Below are 23,244 nucleotides of genomic sequence, written 5' to 3' on the forward strand. Positions count from 1 at the left end.
AGGGGTCGTGCAAAGTCAAACGTTTATTATAATTTATACCTTACCTGTTAATCGAACAATATATTAACGATGGGCTTTCGCTTCAATAAAGGCAATTTTTTCTAACTATTGGACTTGTATCAACGTTAAAGGGCCGTCTGCAGCCTGATCTGAGGCGATGTGGCTAATGCATACGGTCAAGCTAGCTAGCTTTTTTTCCACTAACGTTGACTTCGTTGCTAGTGTAAGCTAAACGGTGAAGAAATGTACAGTCAGACAGTCAAATATAGCTAAATAAAACACTGTGACGTTAGGCTAACGTTACTTACCAACGACCCGACTCCGTGGCGCCTAACCCGTCCGGTAGCGTTAGCTACTTCTGCTGCATGCCTGCGTGACGTTAACATTGACGTTACAACACAGACTACTACGCTTAGTTAGTTGAAATAAATATAAAAAGGGTTAACCGTTAACGCCAACATTACACCCACTATACTTTCCTTAACTTTAGCATTAAACTGCTTCGCCTGGGATTGCTTGTTCAGAATCCTTCGGAAAGTTCCATCTCAACGTTAGCTAACTATGAGTGAACTTTATTGAGGGCCTGCACTAGACTGAAACACGGTCAATTAGGTTATTTCAACCAGCATTAACAAGTTAAACCACAATTTAATTATGTAGGCTATTCATAATAGTATACTTACGTATTGTGGCTGAGTGGAGTGGCAATGTGGCTGCTCCTCTGCAATCCGCCATCAAATGGTCTTGTGTAAAGCAACTGCCTCGTGCAACGCATTCAACAGTAAATAACTGTACCTGTACTGCATCATTTACAGTCAAGGGCAAGTATGCCTGTAATTATTATGGAAAAAAGCTGTCAACTACTGTATAGTTTTCACCATAATGCATTGCAATATACAGCTAAACTTTGTAAAATGACAAAACAGAAGTTACTGTAAAATTTAGCTGTAGAAATTACAGAAATTTGTTACAGTGTACCGTTCCACCCCTTTAATACATGTCAATCAAGCTGAGCCTGTAAAGGCCACACAGTCTGATTAGTCAAGTGGAAAAACCTGTGGGAGTGGAACATGGATGTGTAGAGATGGGTTTCAAACAATGCACTTTTCACATGTTAAAGTAGGAAAAGCAAAGGTAGAAATAAAATTGAATTATGGCTTAACTCAGGTCACATTTTTACACTGGACATAAGGCATTACAAAGTCAAGAAAGTAGGTGTTAACCCGTTAAAGTAACCTTGTCCACCGTGGACTAAACATATTTCAAGACTGATTATAACTTCAGTTAAATAGAAAGCTTTAGCATGTTTTATTACCTTCACTGATGTTAGTTTTCCACATATCTGCTACTAGCACTCTGATCACATTCCTTTCCTCAATGCTCCATAAAGAAGCAAAGAACAATCATCAATGACAAAGAGCATATGAAGTGAATCTTTACTCTCTGTCAGCTTCACGCTCAGAAAGGAATATCACGACTCATCATCGTGGTCAGCGAGTCCAAACACTTTAGAAACGCATTCCTCAAGTCAGAAACTCTAGTAATGATCCCTGAAAGTATAGTCTTGGTTAGACTGGGGGGGGGAAACTGCATCTCATTCACTGCGAGTGATTGTCACTCAGGGTTCAGAGGGACAGAAGCTAATCGTTACGTGCTCCAGATGACTCTGAGGTGAGAAAATCTATTTAGATCTTTAAGAAGACCGATATGTAGATTGAATTAGATTTTCAGTCACTGTTGTCTCAATACTTCAGTGTCAGCCTACTTATTCTCTACAATAAATGCTCCAGTCCTTTCTTTGCATTAATACTGGTTCTTAACATGCTTCCACTGGTTCAGATTATGAAAAACAGCAAAATAAGTTACCATAAAAAGGTGGACGACACACAAATTTAAATAACCTTATCGCCAGGGGACTATAGTCCAATACAACAACTGACAGCCTTTTATCACCTTAAGAATATATCCAGGGTCAAAGCACTTATGTGTCAACAGGATTTGGAAAAACTTGTCCATGCTTTCATATTCAGTAGACTTGACTACTGTAACGGGGTCTTTACAGGTCTCCCTAAAAAATCAATCAGACAGCTACAGCTGATTCAGAACGCTGCTGCTCGAGTCCTCACTAAGACCAAGAGACTGGATCACATCACTCCAGTTCTGAAGTCTTTACACTGGCTTCCTGTGTCTCAAAGAATTGATTTCAAAGTACTTTTGCTAGTTTATAAACCTACACGGTTTAGGTCCAAAATACATTTCTGATCTGCTACTACACTATGACCCCCCCCAGACCTCTCAGGTCATCTGGGACAGGTCTGCCTTCTGTCCCCAGAGTCAGAACTAAACAGGGTGAAGCATTTTGTGTTGGGGTGATGGGAGCAGGTGGGGCTTGAAAATTCCCCCTTCCCCCGATTTTACTTTCACTTTTTACTGACAAAATCAAGTCTGTGTTTTGGTAAAAAACATTTTGTATCAAATGTTTCCTGTTGTCAAATGATATCGGAAAGCTGAATCGGGCAGTGGAGCCATGAAAAGTCCCCATGACAATCTACCTGACCATAGTCTTTCAAGTCAGTGACAAATCCAAGCTGCATTTCCTTTTTCAAGCTGAATTCCTTTTTACCAAAATTCAAGTTCCAATGTTGGTAAAATGTTTTGCTTCAAAAGTAGTCTTTCGTCCACTATTGTCAGAAAGCTCAATCTGGTAGTGGAGCCATAAAAACAACACATGCCAAAAAAACTACTTAACAATTGCCTTTCAAGTCACTGATCACATTTACTCGATAGAAAATTTCTATTATGTTGTTTTTAAGTGGCTCGTTGGTCTAGGGGTATGATTCTCGCTTCGGGTGCGAGAGGTCCCGGGTTCAACTCCCGACGAGCTCTGAAGGCAGGAGCTGTTGCAATCGTAATCTGAAATTTAAAATCCAGTTTATCATTAAATTAGCCCAGATTAGGAGCAGTCAAAGTTGTATTAGAGCATGCTGGCAATTTTTCATGTCCTGCTTCAACTTCATGCAACAGAAAAAACTGGGAAAAAATAAGAGGAACAATGAGCAGAACATGGCTCTCCTTTTTCATTTGTTGCGTCTCTGACTGTCAAGAGTTTTTTTTTTAATTTTCGAATTTATTAAATCTATTTAATCCGTAGAACACAGTCCCCCCCGCTTCTGATCAACCCATATCAATTGCATGCTTAAAATAACATACCGGTTAAAGCCCCGCCCATTTCAAGACAACCCGACCCACTTCCGGGTTAAATCCTGTCCACTCCCGGTTAGGCCCCGCCCAGTCCGAGTACAGATACAGATACAGATACAGATAATGCTGTACTCGCTCATCCCTAACAGGTACTTTAAGATCAGAGGGTAATGTCTTCACTCTTCTGAGGTATGATCCCATCCAGAACCGTGCCATAGCTGCAGTCTTAGGATTTCTGGATGGGGTCGTGGCTGCTGTTATGTGTATAGCTGTAAATCTGCTCCCTAAAAACAATAACAGGTCCGGCTCTCCTTTCCCTCCTTTCTCCTTTGGCTTCTTCATCACTCTTCTTTGCACTCGTTCCCACTTGGACCTCCACAGGAAATAAAAGATGGCTCGTTCCATGTCTAAAATCTCTTTTCTGGGTGGGATTAAAACAGAGCTGATGAGTAAAAGCAAAGGTAAGCAAAAACAAGTACAAAAGGCTCGGCCAAACAGCAAAGCCCACCAAAAATAGTTTCAACTCATCGACGTTCCCCTCCAAGGAAGTCTTTAGTTAAAGGCGAAAGACTTGTGTGTTATGAAGAGAAACCAGAGTGAAAACAGCCGTCTGCTCGAGAGCAGCTGAAAACCCTAGTCGACCCAGTCCAAACCATCGTGGTAAGCCTCACTGGGTGTCCAAACTAAAATGATAAGAGGAAACTTGGTAGACTACTTACTTATGTTTATATTTGTACTCACAATGACATTTTTAAAACGCCAGCCAATCACAAGTCTTACATGTGAATAATCAATGTAGCTCACATAAAAGATAGTTGCAAGGTCTACCAAATGTTTAACTTTACAACCCGTAAGCTGTTGTAACCTTGGTTGCCACCTTCCGTCAAAATGTGAATCACAGATTCTCCAAGGCCTGGTGAGAAGTTGCAGAGCAGAGTGGCGCAGCGGAAGCGTGCTGGGCCCATAACCCAGAGGTCGATGGATCGAAACAATCCTCTGCTAATTCCTATGCTTTGTATCATCAGTAAGGCTATTTCCAGTCTGTTGATGTTTAACAAAGCATCTGTTGCTGCAAGTGTCTGAAGTGAAATCTCTACAATGCTCACACCTGCCGTAACACCCATAAAAACTGGAGTATAATACAATAAACAAAAACATAACAGTACAAGCATGTAATACAGTAAAATAGAAACTGTAAAACATGTACTGTTAAAGTGCTTGTTGTGCTGTCTGATAGTCTGAGGTATAAAAGAGAGAGCATACTACTTGGTTTGTGTCACAGGAGGTCTTAGTCTACCACTACGTTCTATAACCCTACCAGTCAGATTACCACAGGAGGTAATATCTGTTGCAGCTCTTTTAAAGACTCTACCATAATACCTGCTGGAGATGCCAGGTCCTCATACATGTAAAGCATGAGCTCTACCACTGAGCTACATCCCCTGAAGATTTTCAGATTTTTTGACTTTTTTCTGAGATAGACATACACTTATCTTTATTAATCCTTTTGGGATGACTCCCGCAAGGAAATTGAAATATCACTGAATAAAAGAAGAAACCGGGGTAATGTTATTGTTGTATATGGCTTCAAAACCTGTAAATGCAACGGCAGTGGCTGGAAATCAAACCTGGACCCTGCACTGCTATGGTATGAATCATAGTCGAAAAGTAACACACCTGTTCTCTTTCTGCTGGACAATACAACGCTCAATGCAAATCTTGTAACACAGACTGAAAATAAATGCTAAGAGATACATTGGTGGACACTTACAGATAACACATCATTGTTAATGAATGCACATCAGTGATTTGGTATACTATGATGTGTCATTGGTTTGCTACCACTCTTAAAGAATGCCTCTCGTTGTCGGCAGGATTCGAACCTGCGCGGGGAGACCCCAATGGATTTCTAGTCCATCGCCTTAACCACTCGGCCACAACAACCTGAAAAGCCTAGAAGTATACCTGTTTGCACAAATGTTCATAAACTTTTTAATTGGTTGCAAGCAGTTACCAGACACGGGCAATTTTCAAATCGTAGTGCGCTGCCTGTGTCTGTGGATACTCATGGAGGCAGCTTAATTGATTGATATGCTCCCTTAGTTGGACCATAACAGAGATGTAATATTTTACCAAATTGTGTTGGGCGAGTAACCTTTCTGGCTAATCTTCACAAATAAAGCAAGCAACCACACAAGAATGGCTGGGAATCGAACCCAGGTCAACTGCTTGGAAGGCAGCTATGCTCACCGCTATACCACCATCGCTTGACAGCACAATATACACTGAAAATCTTGTAACACATCTGGATTGTTTGAGACTCAAAATGTGCTCTATCACTGAGCTCCAGCCCCTAATGATTTTCAGATTTTTTGGACTTTTTTGTGAGATCACTGAATAAGAGAAGAAACCTGGGTGGAATATGTAACGTTAATATTGTATATGGCTTCAAACTGTACTGCCTCTACACCCACGACTGCAGTCCGACCCACAACAACAACCTCATCGTCAAGTTTGCTGACGACACCACAGTGGTCGGACTCATCTCAAAGGGAGACGAGGCAGCCTACAGAGAGGAAGTCCTGAACTTGGCAGCTTGGTGTTCGGAGAACAACCTGTCTCTGAACACCAAGAAAACCAAGGAGATCATCGTTGACTTCAGGAAGAAGAGCACCGACCTAGCCCCCTGTACATCAACGGCGAGTGTGTGGAGAGGGTCCACACCTTCCGGTTTCTTGGTGTCCTCATCTCAGCTGACATCTCCTGGTCAGCCAACATCACAGCGGTCATCAAGAAGGCCCAGCAGCGACTACACTTCCTGAGGGTCCTCAGGAAGTACGACCTGGACTCCAACTTGCTGCTGACCTTCTACCACTCATCCATCGAGAGCCTGCTGACCTACTGTATCACAGTATGGTACGGCAGCTGCACCGTGGCAGACAGGGAGAGGCTGCAGAGGGTTGTAAGGTCAGCACAGAAGATCACCGGCTGCCCTCTCCCCTCCCTGACGGACATCTACACCTCCCGCTGCCTCAGCAGAGCAGAGAACATCATAAAGGACAGCTCCCACCCCGGCTCTGATCTGTTTGACCTGTTGCCCTCAGGAAGGCGCTACAGGTGCATCAGAGCACGGACCAACAGACTCAAGAACAGTTTCTTCCCGAAGGCCATAACGACCCTGAACTCACCCCTGAACTCACATATGCACTGACTCCACTCCAAACCCCCCCCCCCCGGACTGTCTTCTTCATTCCGTCCGACTGTGCAATATTATTGTTATACTGTTACTGTTATATAATACCTCATAGGACACTGGAATCTGTGCAATTTCATTTCATACAATGCAATATTTAATACATTAACCTTTCCATTACTGTGCAATACTTATTTACTTAATATTAGTACTTAATCATTTCATTCCATCACTGTGCAATATTATTTATTGAGTGTTAACACTTATCTATGTTTATTCAAGCTGATTTATATGTATACTCGACAGTCACTACACTTTATATCTTTGACTTTATATTTTTGATATTTTATACTGTTATATTCATATATTTTTTTGTGTCAACGCTGCAAAGGGATTGCTTTAATCTCGTTGCACAAGTACCGTGTACTTGTGTATAATGACAATAAAGGCATTCTATTCTATTCTAAAACCTGGTGGTGGCTAGAAATCAAACCATGGCAAAATGCTTGCACTGCTATTGTATAAATCATAGTTAATCACTAAAAGAAAGCTACTGCAATGGCTGGGAATCCAACACCGATCAACTGCTTGGAAGGTAGCTATGCTGACAACTATACCACCATCACTGGGCAATGGACTGTTCACTGCAAATCTTGCAAAACATGTGGTCATTTAGACTGATTTTTGCATTAGTTACCATGAACACAAGGAAATTGCCTTTTAATACTTTTCTCTTTCAGAATAAGAGCTTTTGTAACTCTTCTTCAGACCAAACAATAACACTTGTTGGAGATGCCGGGGATTGAACCCGGGGCCTCATACATGCGAAGCATGCGCTCTACCACTGAGCTACATCCCCTGATCATTTCCGGAGTTTTTTTTACTTTTTCTGAAATCATCAAATAAGAGAAGAAACCTGGGTGAAATGTGTAATATTTATGTTGTATATGGTTTCAAAACATGGCGGTGGCTGGAAATTGAGCCTTGGCAAAATGCTTGCACTGCTATGGTACAAATCTAGTCAAAAAGTAACACATCTGTTGCCTTTCTGCTGGACAATACAACGCTCAATGTAAATCTTGTCACACATCTGGGCATTGAGAGATGCATTGTTGGAAACGTGTGGCTTCCAGTACCTATGAGATATACAATATTGTTCATGAAGCCACAAACTATGTAGGGTAATGCCCGGATCCCTAACAGGGAGTATACCTCCTTCAATGTTCATTTAGTTTTCTGATTGGTTAAGATTTCTGTGGGGACCCCTACCCGGGAAAAATGTTGAAGTAAACTATTGGCCACTTGTGTTAGCCTTGGTGTTTCCGAGGGGGAAAGCTTTTGGGTGACATGTTGCTTAAGAAAGGTTTGTCCTTCATAGTTCTAGTTTTTTTCCAATTCTTCTGGTCACACTTGGCACTATTTCACGTCTTTTGTCTGTAGTTCTCTACTCTGTCAGGGCTTATCTCTGTCTCCCCCACCTCTTTTTTTGTCTCTTGTTATGTCTCAGCACCAGTTGTTCCTAGTTCCTAGTATTACTATTACTAGTATCCTAGTATTATGCTTTTGGGTCGTCTGTCCATCTCTACATACGTACGCACTTCACATTCTTGTGAATGTGATAACACAGGACCCCAGGGAGGGACTTTCTTTAAATTGGGCAAACTTTTTTACATGAACTTGCAGATCAATTGATGAGATTTTGGAGGTTTAAATGTTCAATGTTAAATTTGGCATACACAACCACTTGGAGTCACGGATGAACTGATTTTGATTTTGGAGGTCAAAGGTCAAGGTTACTTTTTTGTTACGTCTCCAGAACTGTATATGTTGTAGTGGAATGGCTTCGAATGAAGACCGAAAACGCTTGTCTTTTACTAATAACATTTATTGTTCTCTATGCTGCAGTTTGCACAAGAAAAGAACAGTTTAGGCCTGGCGGACACGGATCACATCTAGCAGCTCACGTTCATCTGCAAATACTAGCAAGAATTGACACACAACTTCCGTGAAGGCTACTTCAAAATAAAAGCATTTCCTGTGACAGTCTTCAGTATAAAACAAATAAAGTTGTGTACCTTTTCAAGTATCAGCTATTAACTATAATTTAACATTTCCTTTTCCGTTTTAAACTAAACACCACACATTCCTTTGCTTTAAACAAACATTTCACAACAATGAACTGTTGTTCATTACTATTCAGCCTATCACCTAATTAATCTCTAAAGGGTAAATCAACAGAACAGGTCTCTTTAACAAACTTCCTGTAGTAGTACGAACAGTGCAGGATCGAACAAGTCCATCTCTTCCTGAAAATAGCTCTGTTATCCTGCCCATTTTCCAGGTCTGCCTGGGGGCATTATCCTCTTCGATCAATATGACGTCTCCCACCTTTAGCAAAGTGGGTGTGGGTATGTCACACTTGTGAGCTGATTTCAATTTCAGCAAGTAGTCCTTTCTCCAGCTGTTCCAAAAGCTGGTTATTAGTCTCTGTCGGTATCTCCATCTCTTACACATGTCTTCTCGACTCACATTGATTGCTTGAGATGGAGGAAGCATAGTCTTTGGTGGTAAGGAAGTCAGCCTTTCCCAACTAGAAAATGAGAAGGTGTGAGTGGCTGGGGTTCTGATGCATCACTGTCCACATAAGAAAGAGGCATGGAATTCAGCACAGCCTCCACCTCTGCAAGCATGGTTGTCAGCTCGTCAAAGTTTAGTGAAGCCCTCCCCAGGACCCTCTTTAGACATGTGTTTACAGATCTTACAAGCCTCTCCCAGAAGCCGCCCCACCAAGCAGCTCGCTCGGCAATATACTTCCAGGTGATCCCTTTCTCAGTAAACAACTCTGTAAGCTCTGATTCCTTAAATGACCTCCATAGTTGTTTTAGGTCTTGTTCTGCTCTCTTGAATGTCTTAGCATTGTCTGTGTAAATAACTTTACATAGTCCTCGTCTTGCAATAAATCTCTTTAAAGCTAAAAGAAAACTTTCAGTAGTCTGATCTGAAACTAACTCTAGATGTACTGCTCTAGTCACAGCACAAGTGAAAAGTGTGATGTATGCCTTCTTAGGCTGACCACTTGATCTGACATACAAGGGTCCTGCAAAATCTACCCCAGTAACTTCAAATGGTGGGGACTCTGTGACTCTATCTCTGGGTAACGGAGCTGTAACTTGCTGGGCTGGTCTCACTTTTAGTTTTAGTTAGGTGGTGTTACATGTTACAATGTAACACCACCCGCTTGACTAGCTGTCTACCCCTTAAAACCCAGAATCTCTCCCTCATTTTCACTAGAGTATCTCTGACACCAGAATGCATCACTCTCTCATGACAGGACTGAACTGTTAACTCAGAGTATCTGTGCTTTGTAGGCAGTACCCATGGGTGTTGTTCCCTGTAACTAATATTAGAATGCTGCAACCTGCCTCCCACACAAATGAGACCATTTTCATCCAAAAAAGGTTTCAGGTCTTTGATTTTTGAATCTCTTCTCAGGTTTTGTCCCTCTTTAAGTTGACAGATTTCCTGGCTAAAACTATGCCCTTGTGTCACCTTCACCCAATACACTTCTGCTGCAGTAAGCTCCTCAGAAGTGAGTTCACCCTGAATCCTTTGACCAGAACGTGCATTAGCTTAAAACCTTTTCACCCATGCAGTTATTCTAGACACTGTTTTTAACCTGCTGTACTTCTCTAGGTCTAATAGTGGCTCTGCTTCTTCAGTGCTGGTAAGCTGCACTACAACCTGAAACTTAGACCTAAGCTCAGTGTTAACTTCATCTAAGCCACCTTCCTCATCAATGTTCTTTGCTTCATCAGCCGATGACAGGGAAGTGGGTCCCTTCCACCACAGCTGCTCTTGGATGAGATTCTCAACACTCTGGCCTCTCATGGGTAAGTCAGCAGGATTAGTTTTGCCACTACAGTGGGACCAAAGTTCTGGATTACTGAGACCTTGAATTTCAGTCACTCTGTTTGCCACAAATGGCTTCCACCTATGTGCTGTGCTACGTATCCAATGAAATACAATCATGGAATCAGTCCACATATTAAGCTGATTTCTTTCCATGTTCAATGGCTTGAGAAGGTTGTTCCCTAATCTTGCTCCAATCAGGGCACCCATGAGCTCCAAGCGTGGCAAGGTCATTTTCTTTAGTGGGGCCACCTTTGACTTTGATTCCACAAAACTGGTGATAACTTGTCCTTCCTCGTTCTCTCCTTGCAGATAGGCAACTGCACTGTATGCCTTTTCGCTGACATCACAGTAGACATGCAACTTGGATGTCGGTGAGTTTGGCTGTATTTTAACTTGGTACCATCTTGGAATTGTAACCAAGTGGAGCTGCGGCAGCTCTGCACACCACTGATCCCATTTTTCAGCCAGGTCTGGGGGCAACTGTTCATCCCAATCAATTCCCCTTTCCCATAGTCCTTGAAAAAGGCATTTTACCCGTATGGTAAATGGGGTGAGAAACCCGATGGGGTCAAAGATGCGAGCTGATGTCTTTAATACACTTCTCTTTGTGTTTTCCTTTCCCTTTAAGATGTCCAGCAGTCCTTTCAGATCAAACACAAAGTTATAATTTTCAGATCTCCAGACTAATCCTAACACCTTCAGTACATTTCCACAAGTGCCGGTTTCTGGTGTGGGCTCTAGTCCACTTTCTGTCCACTTAGCCCTCAGTTCTGGTGAGTTTGTTACCCATTTGCACAAATTCATGCTGGCATGGGACAGAATCTCCTTTGCTGTTGTGGTGACTGAAAAGGCCTTTTCCACACTGTCTGAGCTGGAGATGAAATCATCTACATAGAGATACTCATTAAGTGCCTTCACAGCTGTAGGTTGCTCAGTTTCATATTGCTTGATATGTTGTCTTATGGTTGCCGCTAGCAGGAATGGGCTGGGTGACACACCAAATACCACTCTATTCATCCTCATGATGCGCAGCTCATTTTTACAGTCACTGGTTGGAGGTCCATGCAGCCACAAAAACCTCACAGCATCTTTGTCCCTTTCTGTTAGAGCTATCTGCAAGAATGCCTTAGTAATGTCTGCAGTAAAGGCTATCTGGTGGAGCCTGAACTTGATTAGCACGTCTAACAGAATGTAGTGGAATGGCTTCGAATGACGACCGAAAACGCTTGTCTTTTACTAAGAACATTTATTGTTCTCTATGCTGCAGTTTATACAAGAAAAGAACAGTTTAGGCCTGGCGGACACGGATTACGTCTAGCATCTCACGTTCATCTGCAAAAACTAGCAAGAATACACACACAACTTCCGTGAAGGCTACTTCAAAATAAATGCATTTTCTGTGACGTTCTTCAGTATAAAACAAATAAAGTTGTGTACCTTTTCAAGTATCAGCTATAAACTATATTTAACATTTCCTTTTCCGTTTTAAACTAAACATTTCACAACAGCATATACACATCAACTTTCTTTTATATTAATGCATATACACATCAACTTTCTTTTATATTAATGCATATACACATCAACTTTCTTTTTGATTTATCATCACCATTCATTATGTCGTCATCACTATTCATTATATCATCATCACAATTCATTATGACATCAACTTTCTTTTTGATAAATGCATATTCACATCAACTTTCTTTTTTATTATTGCACATACACATCAACTTTCATTGATATTAATGCATATACAGATCAACATTCTTTTTAATTAATGCATATACACATCAACTTTCGTTTTGATAAATAATATACACATCAAATTTCTTTGTGATTGATGCATCTACACATTCATTATATCATCATCACTATTCATTATGACATCAACTTTCTTTTAGATTAATGCATATACACATCAACTTTCTTTTTATTAATGCATATACACATCAACTTTCTTTTAGATTTATCATCACCATTCATTATGTCATCATCACTATTCATTATGACATCAACTTTCTTTTTGATTTATGCATATACACATTCATTATGTCATCATCACTATTCATTATGACATCAACTTTCTTTTAGATTAATGCACATACACATCAACTTTCTTTTTTATTATTGCACATACACATCAACTTTCATTGATATTATGCACATACACATCAACTTTCTTTGATATTAATGCATATACACATCAACATCTTTGATATTAATGCATATACACATCAAATTTCTTTTTGATTAATGCATATACACATCAACTTTCTTTTAGATTAATGCATATACACATCAACTTTATTTTATATTAATGCATATACACATCAAATTCTTTTTAATTAATAAATGTACACATCAACTTTCTTTTGATTAATGTAATACACATCAACTTTCTTTTGATTTATCATCACCATTCATTATGTCATCATCACTATTTATTATGACATCAACTTTTTTGCTAGATTAATGCACATACACATCAACTTTCTTTTATGCATTAATGCATATACACATCTAATTTCTTTTTTATTAATGCTTATACACATCAACTTTCTTTTTTATTAATGCATATACACATCAACTTATTTTAGATTTCTGCATATACATATCAACTTTCTTTTATATTTATTCATATACACATCAATTTTCTTTTTCAATATATCAATACCATTCATTATGTGATCATCACAATTCATTATGACATCAACTTTCTTTGATATTAATGCATATACACATCAACTTTTGTTTTGAGTAATACATATACACATCAACTTTCTTTTTGATGTATGCATATATACCTCAACTTTCATTTTCATTAATACATATACACATCAATTTCTTTTTTGATTTATGCATATACAAATCAACTTTCTTTTCATTATATCATCACCGTTCATTATGTCATCGTCACAGTTCATTATGACATCAACTTCGTTTTAGATTAATGCACATACACATCAACTTTCTATAATATTAATATATACAGTGGTGTGAAAAAGTGTTTGCCCCTTCCTCATTTCCTGTTCCTTTGCATGTTTGTCACACTTAAGTGTTTCGGAACATCAAACCAATTTAAACAATAGTCAAGGACAACACAAGTAAACACAAAATGCAATTTGTAAATGAAGGTGTTTATTATTAAAGGTGAAAAAAAATCCAAACCATCATGGCCCTGTGTGAAAAAGTGATTGCCCCCCTTGTTAAAACATGTTATGACTGTGGTTGTCCACACCGGAGTTCAATTTCTCTAGCCACACCCAGGCCTGATTATTGCCACACCTGTTCACAATCAAGGCATTACTTAAATAGGAGCTGCTTGACACAGTAAGGTCCACCAGAAGATCCTTAAAAGCTACACATCATGCCGAGACCCAAAGAAATTCAGGAACAATTGAGAAAGAAAGTAATTGAGATCTATCAGTCTGGAAAGGGTTATAAAGCCATTTCCAAAGCTTTGGGAATCCAGCGAACCACAGTGAGAGCCATTATCCACAAATGGCGAAGACATGGAACAGTGGTGAACCTTCCCAGGAGTGGCCGGCCGCCCAAAATTACCCCAAGAGCGCAGCAACGACTCATCCAAGAGGTCACAAAAGACCCCACAACAACGTCCAAAGAACTGCAGGCCTCACTTGCCTCAGTTAAGGTCAGCGTTCATGCCTCCACCATCAGGAAAAGACTGGGCAAAAATGGCCTGCATGGCAGAGTTCCAAGGAGAAAACCACTGCTGAGCAAAAAGAACATCAAAGCTCGTCTCAATTTCTCCACAACACATCTTGATGATCCCCAAGACTTTTGGGACAACATTCTGTGGACCGATGAGACAAAAGTGGAACTCTTTGGAAGGTGTGTGTCCAAGTATATCTGGCGTAGAAGGAACACTGCATTTCATAAAAAGAACATTATACCAACAGTAAAATATGGTGGTGGTAGTGTGATGGTCTGGGGCTGTTTTGCTGCTTCAGGACCTGGAAGACTTGCCGTGATAAAAGGAACTATGAATTCTGCTGTCTACCAAGAGATCCTGAAGGAGAATGTCCGACCATCTGTTCGTGTACTCAAGCTGAAACGAACTTGGGTTCTGCAGCAGGACAATGATCCTAAACACACCAGCAAGTCCACCACCGAATGGCTGAAGAAAAACAAAATGAAGACTTTGGAGTGGCCTAGCCAAAGTCCTGACCTGAATCCTATTGAGATGTTGTGGTATGACCTTAAAAAGGCCGTTCATGCTCGAAAACCCTCTAATGTAACTGAATTAGGACAATTCTGCAAAGATGAGTGGGCCAAAATTCCTCCAGGACGCTGGAAAAGCCTCATTGCACGTTATCGCAAACGCTTGGTTGCAGTTGTTGCTGCTAAGGGTGGCCCAACCAGTTATTAGGTTTAGGGGGCAATCACTTTTTCACACAGGGCCATGATGGTTTGGATTTTTTTTCACCTTTAATAATAAACACCTTCATTTACAAATTGCATTTTGTGTTTACTTGTGTTGTTCTTGACTATTGTTTAAATTGGTTTGATGTTCCGAAACACTTAAGTGTGACAAACATGCAAAGGAACAGGAAATGAGGAAGGGGGCAAACACTTTTCATACCACTGTATACACATCAACTTTCTTTTAGATGTACGCATATACACATCAACTTTCTTTTAGATTAATGCATACACGCATCAAGGTTTTTTTTAGATTTCTGCATATACACATCAACTTTCTTTTTGATTTCTGCATATACACATCAAATTTCTTTTTGATTAATGCATATACACATTCATTATGTCATCATCACTATTCATTATGACATCAATTTTCTTTTAGATTTATGCATATACACATCAACTTTCTTTTTCATTAATACATATACAAATCATCTTTCTTTTCATTATATCGTCACAGTTCATTATGACATCAACTTTGTTTTAGATTAATGCACATACAAATCGACTTTCTATTATATTAATATAAACATCAAATTTCTTTTTGATTTATATATACACATCAACTTTCTTTTTAATAAATGCAGATACACATCAAATTTTTTTTGATTAATGCATATACACATTCATTATGTCATCATCACTATTCATTATGACATCACCCTTTTTTATAGATTAATGCATATACACATCAACTTTCTTTTATATTAATGCACATACACATCAACTTTCTTTTGATTAATGCATATACACATCAACTTTCTTTTACATTACTGCATATACACATCAACTTTCTTTTTGATTTATCATCACCATTCATTATGTCATCATCACTATTCATTATGTCATCATCACAATTCATTATGACATCAACTTTTTTTTAATAAATGCATAAACACATCAACTTTCTTTTTTATTTATGCATAAACACATCAACTTTCTTTTTCATTAAAATGACATAACAGCTGCTACTTAGCAGTTCCCAGTATATTACTACTTCCCAGTCCCAACCGTCGCGGTAATTCTCACTTGGTGTGCCGCTTTCCAAATCCAAGGCCTCACCTATTCCCACATTGTCACAGGGCCAATATTTTGTCCTTACTGTTTTTTTGCCAATCAATAGTGCAAATCTTGCTACACTTTTGTATGGCTTTATCTTGTCAAGTATTATAACAACGTTTTGATACCAGGAACCCAGATCATTCAGTTTTTAAAACAACTTCTGACGGTAAAATCTGCCAGCCATGTCTCTTCAGGTCCATTGACAGTTTGGGCAACGGGCAGCTCCACGTGCATCGTTAATTGTTTTTCCACAAGACAGAAGATGGGTGCACCGTTCCCAGCGATGCTGCAATACCGGGTCGATGCGTGGAGTGAACTGAGCAAGCCCCTTTTCAACTCCCATTGCTAAAAATCCATTTAATATGTTGTCCCCTGATAGAGGACATATCAGATATTAAACTGATAAGAACAGATTTTTTTTTTTCTTTTGAAAAGAATTTATTGACACTCATTTCATACTTTTGTCATTTAACATGTCACATGAAAGTTACCTTTTAAAATACAACAAGTCAATAAATAAACCATAAGACATCCAAAACAACCTTCAAGAGATGCGTTATACATAAATAATCCATAAAACATCCAAAACAATTGCTTTAAAAATGCATTACAGATAACATTGTCATAGATTAAAAGGTATAAAGGTTTTCAATGTAAATGAGTGTCTATGTTAAAAACTCCTCAGCAGGGAGCGCATATGTTATGAATAAAAAGTCCACTGTTGTGCAGGAGTGGGGTGAGTCCCTACCAAGTGGGAACTCATTCCGCTCCCCCAAACAGATTTGGTCTCTCGGGATCCTGTCGAGGTGCTCAGAGGAGACCCTCACCCTGTAGCTCCTTCCCACCGACCTCACCCGGAGGGTCAGGCCGCCGCTGCTTTGAACTTGTACTGTGTGGCTCCGGCTCCTTCGTCCGAATGGGCACAGAGGCGATTCTTCTTTGAGGCTGTGTCCTAGGCCCGCCGCCTGCAGCTCCGGCCATTCGGACCGTCGCTGCGGCCATCCGGATCACAGCCTCGGGGGGGATCTGCATGTGCTTCCTTACCAGCAAGTTTCTGGAGGTCCATATGGCGTCTTTGATGGCGGCTAGGGTGAGCCACTGTTTGGCAAATGTTCGTGCTGGTATCTGTTTTCCTTGGCTCACCCCGTACAGCACCAGCTGTGGTGTAAGGACCTCCCTTGCTGGCAAGTACGGGAATTGCAAGGAGCCGGCCATTGCCCACTGTTCTACGGCAGCGCTGCACTCCCAGAGCAGGTGCCTCACCGACTCAGGCGCGCCACAACCTGGTCGGGGGCAAGTTGCGTGCGCCGACATGCCCGGGAGTGCATTACGGACCTGACCGGGAGGATCTCGTGAGCCACCATCCATGACAGGTCCCGGAGTCTGTTTGGAAGAGCGGGATGGTTTACGTTGCGCCAAACTGTTGAGGGCTCGCCCAATGCGAGCCCGCGCACTGGACTCACTGGTTCCCGCTCCTGCACAACAGAAATGAGAGAGCGGTGAGTAGTTAAAACCTGCAACTCCTCCTGCTCAAGGTTAAAATGCCTTAAAAATGACTGGATAAAAGCGTAAGCTGGTGGCAGGTTAAAAGACACTGGAACTCTGAGGTCTGTGGGTAAAATCTTGATTTTCCTGAGGTACGACCCCATCCAGAACCTTGTCATCGCTGCGGTCTTGGGGTTACTGGATGGGGCTGTGGCGGATAAAATGTGCAGGGCGGTGTATCTGCTCCCTAAAAACAAGTACAGGTCAGGCACTCCTTTTCCTCCTTCCTCCTTTGGCTTCTTCATCACGCTTCGTTTCAGTCTTTCCCACTTAGAGCCCCACAAGAAATAAAAGATGGCTCGTTCCAGGTCTAAAATCGTTCTCCTAGGCGGGATAAAAACAGAACTGATTAGTAAAAGCAAAGGTAAAATCACTGCTTTAATGATTAAAACCTTTCCTTCTAAAGTCAGTCCTCTAAGTGTCCAGTATCCTAGTCTCTGTCTGACTTTCCCTACCTTGTCTGCCCAATTTGTTTTCCCTTCCCCCTCCCTATCAAACTTGATCCCAAGTATTTTTTGGTCGGTCCGGGTCACAGTCAGGGGGAGTCCTGTCGTCTCAGTCGCCTTCCATGGTCCATAAAATGGGCTTGGGTCTTGCTTCGGTTGAGCTTCGACCCAGAGGCCTGTCCGAACCAGTCAGTCAAGTCCAGCGTCCTGTTGACAGATAAAAGGTCAGTGCATAAAATGTTGATGTCGTCCATATATAAATGCATTTTGTCTCGAGTCCCCCGCTCCCTGGGACTCTTACCCCATGGATTCGTTGGTCCCTTCTCAAGATCTGTGCCATCGGTTCTATTGAGAGGACGTAAAGGAGGGCAGATAACGGACAACCCTGACGGACACCGCAGTTATATCCACTGCTGCTGTCAGATGCCCGTTAACAATGAATTTGCTGTTGATCCCCCGGTACAGCAGTCCCACCCAGGCTATAAACCTTCTTGGGAACCCCATTTTTTGCAGTACCTGAAAGAGGTACTGGTGCGAGACCCGATCAAAGGCTTTCTCAAAATCTAAATTCAGGACTACTAGCCGAATGTTTCTGTCTCTCGCATAACAGATGGTGTCTCGGATCAGTACGAGGCTGTCGGTGATCTTCCTCCGGGACGGCACAGGCTTGATCCGGGTGAATCAGCTCTCCTAAAAACAGGGACATACGTGAAGCTAATAATTTGCTAAAAAGTTTACAGTCGACATTTAAAAGTGTGATGGGTCTCCAGTTTTTCAAGTCTGTCTTGTCTCTGTCTTTATGTAAAAGCGTCACTATCCCTACTCTAAAACTGTCAGGAAGTCGGTCCAGTTGTTCAAATCCATAAAAACAACAAGCAAGTCTGGTGCTAAAATGTCCCAAAATGTCAAGTAAAATTCCAAGGGAAGCCCGTCTTCTCCTGGTGACTTCCCTTTCTTAAAAGTTTTTACACAGTTGTTTAGTTCAATCATGGTAAAATCTTGAGTTAAGAGCACATTGTCATTTTTTGCTTGTTCAATTGATTTTAAAACTTCGGTCATGGTGTCCTTATTAACTGCTTTTTCCGTGTACAGTTCACGGTAAAAGTCTTCGACAGTTTCTTTAATTTCCTCTGTTGTGTTAGCTATGCATCCGTTTTCTTTTTTAAGTCTTAACATGCCCCCCCCTTTATTTATGATTTTCTTAAAAAAAATATCTTGTGCACTTCTCTCCTTCCTCTATTTCCCTCTCCTTGCTTCTTAGTATGACACCTTTGCTTTTAATTTCTGCTAAAACCGACATCTCTGTTTTAATTTGTTTTATTTCCTCATTAAAATCCATTCCCTGTTGGATTAATTTAAAATACCTCTGAAGTCGTTTCTGCAGTCCCATCATGCGTCTGTTGTCCCTATCTTTTTTCCTCTTACCTGCCTGTCTGTAAAAAGTCTTAGTCTTCCCCTTCACCATTTCCCACCACTGTGCGCGTGTATCGTAAAAGTCTTGAAGGGTCTGCCATTCTTTGTATTGCTCCCTGTACTGCCTATCTAGCTCCCTGTCTTCTAACAGGGAGCAATTGAGCTTCCACAGACCGCTTCCTGCCGTCACACCGGAAGAGAGTGAAAGGTGCAGGAAAGCATTGCGTGATCGGAAAAGAAAACAGGTACTAATCTAGCATCGGTTGGTGGGCAGTCACGTGATAAAATGTAGTCTATGCGAGAGGCTTGGGTGCCGTCACTACTGAACCAGGTGAAGCCCTCCTCTCTGGGATGCATGGTTTTAAAACAGTCCACAAGTTTAAAATCGCTACATATACTTTGTAATAAAAGTGAAGTCTTGTCTGCTTTAAATCATCCCCTGTTCTTCTCCTGTCGTTCTTGCTTAAAATACAATTAAAATCCCCCCCTACGACTAAAGGTAGCCTACCTAGCATGTGGGGCTGCAGGTCTTCTAAAAGGTCATACCTGTCATTCTTGTCATTAAAGCCATAAATATTTAAGACTTTAAAATCCCTCCCCATAAAAGTCAGGTGTGTTAAAAGTGCCCGACCATCTCTCACCACAGTGCTGCCCTTTACCAAGACTAGAGGGTTTTTTATAAAATGGCCACTCCATCACTCTTGTTTTCATTTGACCCGCTCCATAGTGACGTTTGTGGCCATAACTCCTCCCATTCCCTGTAGTGCTTAAAAATGGAAGGCCACATTCCTGTAATAAAAACACATCTGACTTAAAAGAGTTAAGAAAGGATAAAACCGTCTGGGCTCTAACTCTCGACTTGACGCTTCTCACATTGATAGTTGAGAAGGTGAGTGCCATGAGTATGGTTTAGAAAAAGTATGACATCTTAAAGACAGAAAGGGAGGGACTTCAAATATTTAAAACAACAATTATTGAATTTCTTGTGAATGGGGCTCTTCCTTCATTCTCACAGGTGAGAGAGGACGGGGTTGAACTCCATTTCCCTTTCGGACTCTGGGAGTTGGCCTCTGACGCAGGGTTGCGTTGAGCTTAGAGACCTTAGGGGTTGATTGCAGAGCTATGCTTAGGAATGAGACTTCATGGGTGAATCGGAGGGGAAGACTCTGGGCCCCTCCACAGATGAACTGTCTGAGTCAGTCCCAGCTCTTCCCCTCTTTTCCGAGACTCCAGGAGACTCAGAAGACAATTCTGAAATTAGCCTCTTGCCTGGCTGGGCATTGGGGAGGGGGACATCCTCACTATCACCCTGTGACTGGTCAGTTTCCTGTTCTGAGCCAGCCACTGGGCTAGCTCCGCCTTCTGCCTGCATTGCCACCACTTCCTCCCTGTTCACCACTGGTGGGGCAATTGCAGGCCCCTCCCCTTCTCCCGCCTCCCCTGATCCTTCTCCTCCAATCACAGGATTTGGCGGGAGATTTGAATTTTCCAGCCCAAACAGCTCTCCAAACAAATCATCTTGTTCCTTCTCCGTTCTTTTTGCTGCCGTCTTTAATTTGTTGGCAAATGACTTTGGGCAATCTCTGAAGAGGTGGTTTGTTTCTCCACAGAGATTGCACTTCCTGCCATTGGTGCATTCCGTGAAGGTATGCCCAATTTCTCTACATTTGCCACAAATAATCTGCTGGCACGCTTCTGCCAGGTGCCCATTCTCACCACACTTGCGGCAGAGTTTGGGCTTGCCCTGGTAGTGGATGTAGCCCCTGTTGTTCCCAGAACTATCATGGATGGCAGATGTTTCAGGCCCTGGAAGCCTTGGGGGTCCTGCCATTGTTGGATGGGGACCCTCCAAGCACAATTCCAAATGCCATCCTCATCTCTCACCTTGGTAGCCTGGCCTTTCACAGTGCAAAATCTGCCCAGCCATAAACAAATGTCATCTGCATTTACGGTTTCATTGAACATTCTGACAATTACAGTTTTAGCTGCATTGTCAGTCAGTTTCTCAACATTAAATGCAGAAAACTGGTGTTTTGCATTTTCGAAACGTATCCAAAATTCTCTCAGCACGGCAGCGGAACAAAAGCTTATATCAAAACCTTTATTAAAAGGTAAAGTCAAGATACAGTTTATGTCTTCTGGGTTGAATTTCAAGATTTTCTGGACTAGCCTCCTGGAGAAGTCAAGCCTTGATATAACAAGGGGTTCATTTTCGTTAAATGTAAATCGGACACTGTGGTGCCTCCGCATGCCGGCATGGTTGGCCGACATGGTGGAGGCACCACACTTCAAACGGGATGAAAGAAGCTAAAAATGCCTAAAAAAGTCTAAAAAACAACAAGTAAGCTAAAAATAAGGTAAAACACTGATTTAAAAGCAAAATAAAGCTTGCCTAATAAATACTAAAACGCACTTACCTTTCTTGTTTGGTCTGGTCGATGTTGTAATCCCCACAGAGTAGTAAGCAGTCCTCTAGACCAATGAATTCCTCAGTGAAAGTATTTCAACTACAAACAAGATGAAATTGTTCACAAAGAATGACTACACTATCCTCCAAAAACCCGCTACAAAACTAGGCCACAAACAGGCAAAAGTTTTGTCCGGACATAGGAGGCGATCGCAGTCTTAGCCAAAAGGCCGAGAAGCGATGACCACCACCTCTATGCTGTCAGATGCGACCTCCCCGGACGGTTCTCAGTTGTCACGGTCCAGTAATTTTAAATGGACATAACAGCTGCTGCTTAGCACCCCCGTCCAAGCGCTTCATGGGGAAGCACAAAAAGTTTTAGTTAAAGACGGCAATTTTGGTTTTCCCAATTGGTCAAGCTCCTGCCAACGTGCAATATTCCCATGCTGTCACATTTTGGCTACATTTAAGAATCTGAGTTCCTTTTGGAGAACATATTTGTTTTTCACAAGTACAAAAGGCTTAGCCAAACAGCAAAGCCCACCAAAAATAATTTCAACTCATAGGCGTTCCTCTCCACGGAAGTCTTTAGTAAAAGGCGAAAGACTTGTGCGTTATGAAGAGAAACCAGAGTAAGTACAGCCCACTCTCGAGAGCAGCCGAAAACGCCAGTCTTCCCAGTCCCAACCCTCGCGGTAATTCTCACTTGGTGTGCCGCTTTCCAAATCCAAGGCCTCACCTATTCCCCCATTGTCACAGGGCCAATATTTTGTCCTTGCTGTTTTTCTGCCAATCAAAAGTGCAAATCTTGCTACACTTTTGTATGGCTTTATCTTGTCAAGTATTATAACAACGTTTTGATACCAGGAACCCAACGAGGTTTCACAGATCATTCAGTTTTTAGGACAATTTCTGGCGGTAAAATCTGCCAGCCATGTCTCTTCAGGTCCGTTGACAGTTTGGGCAACGGGCAGCTTCACGTGCATCGTTAATTGTTTTTCCAGAAGACAGAAGATGGGTGCACCGTTCCCGGTGACGCTGCAATACCGGGTCGATGCGTGGGGATTTGTGCATTTCAACTGCATATACACATCAACTTTCTTTTGATTCATCATCACATTCATTATGTCATCATCACTATTCATTATGTCATCATCACAATTCATTATGACATCAACTTTCTTTATATTACTGCATATACACTAGGGGTGATCCGAGTATCCGGCTGAAACGAGTATCCGGTACGGTTAAAGCACTTTTGCCGAGTACAAGTATTATCCGAGTAATATGAGTCAATATCCGTGCTCGGATTGAATAAAACTCCTCAACTGGCCGCGCAGCGTTCTGTGATAATCACAGCGCCCCCCCCCCGCCTACAAACCCGCTCGGATCAATCACACACACACAGAACATGGAGAAATGCGCTCTCTCTCGCTCTCTCTCTCGCTCTCTCCTGCTCCGTCAGTCAATCGGTCTGCAGATCTGTTCCGTTAACGTTTAGGGTTTCTTCAGCTTCAGGTTTGTTTTTAACTTCGGTTTGTAGTCCTTACATAGTAACCAGTAGATTTCTGGTGAACGTGGGGTTTGTAGTCCTTACATAGTAACCAGTAGATTTCTGG

General features: G+C 41.6%; 6 non-coding genes and 1 pseudogene across 6 annotated transcripts; 1 reads left to right on the forward strand and 6 right to left on the reverse strand.

Moving 5' to 3' along the window:
• Positions 1 to 1,350: 1,350 nt before the first annotated feature.
• LOC116681216 (small nucleolar RNA U3) lies at positions 1,351 to 1,566 on the reverse strand. Its single transcript, XR_004329986.1, has one exon. It is a non-coding gene; the product is annotated as a small nucleolar RNA U3 (small nucleolar RNA).
• A 1,248-nt stretch (positions 1,567 to 2,814) lies between these two features.
• trnap-cgg (transfer RNA proline (anticodon CGG)) lies at positions 2,815 to 2,885 on the forward strand. The gene has a single exon. It is a non-coding gene; the product is annotated as a tRNA-Pro (tRNA).
• Positions 2,886 to 3,685: 800 nt separating this feature from the next.
• Positions 3,686 to 3,801, reverse strand: LOC116681212 (U5 spliceosomal RNA). The gene has a single exon (XR_004329983.1). It is a non-coding gene; the product is annotated as a U5 spliceosomal RNA (small nuclear RNA).
• Positions 3,802 to 5,063: 1,262 nt separating this feature from the next.
• On the reverse strand, positions 5,064 to 5,145 carry trnas-aga (transfer RNA serine (anticodon AGA)). The gene has a single exon. It is a non-coding gene; the product is annotated as a tRNA-Ser (tRNA).
• A 2,036-nt stretch (positions 5,146 to 7,181) lies between these two features.
• Positions 7,182 to 7,253, reverse strand: trnaa-cgc (transfer RNA alanine (anticodon CGC)). Its single transcript has one exon. It is a non-coding gene; the product is annotated as a tRNA-Ala (tRNA).
• Positions 7,254 to 16,075: 8,822 nt separating this feature from the next.
• On the reverse strand, positions 16,076 to 16,256 carry LOC116681214 (uncharacterized; annotated as a pseudogene).
• A 5,888-nt stretch (positions 16,257 to 22,144) lies between these two features.
• LOC116681207 (U5 spliceosomal RNA) lies at positions 22,145 to 22,261 on the reverse strand. The gene has a single exon (XR_004329979.1). It is a non-coding gene; the product is annotated as a U5 spliceosomal RNA (small nuclear RNA).
• Between the last annotated feature and the right edge of the window lie 983 nt (positions 22,262 to 23,244).

The sequence above is a fragment of the Etheostoma spectabile genome, unplaced genomic scaffold, assembly GCF_008692095.1.
Source record: "Etheostoma spectabile isolate EspeVRDwgs_2016 unplaced genomic scaffold, UIUC_Espe_1.0 scaffold00018595, whole genome shotgun sequence".
NCBI classification, from domain to species: Eukaryota; Metazoa; Chordata; class Actinopteri; order Perciformes; family Percidae; genus Etheostoma; species Etheostoma spectabile.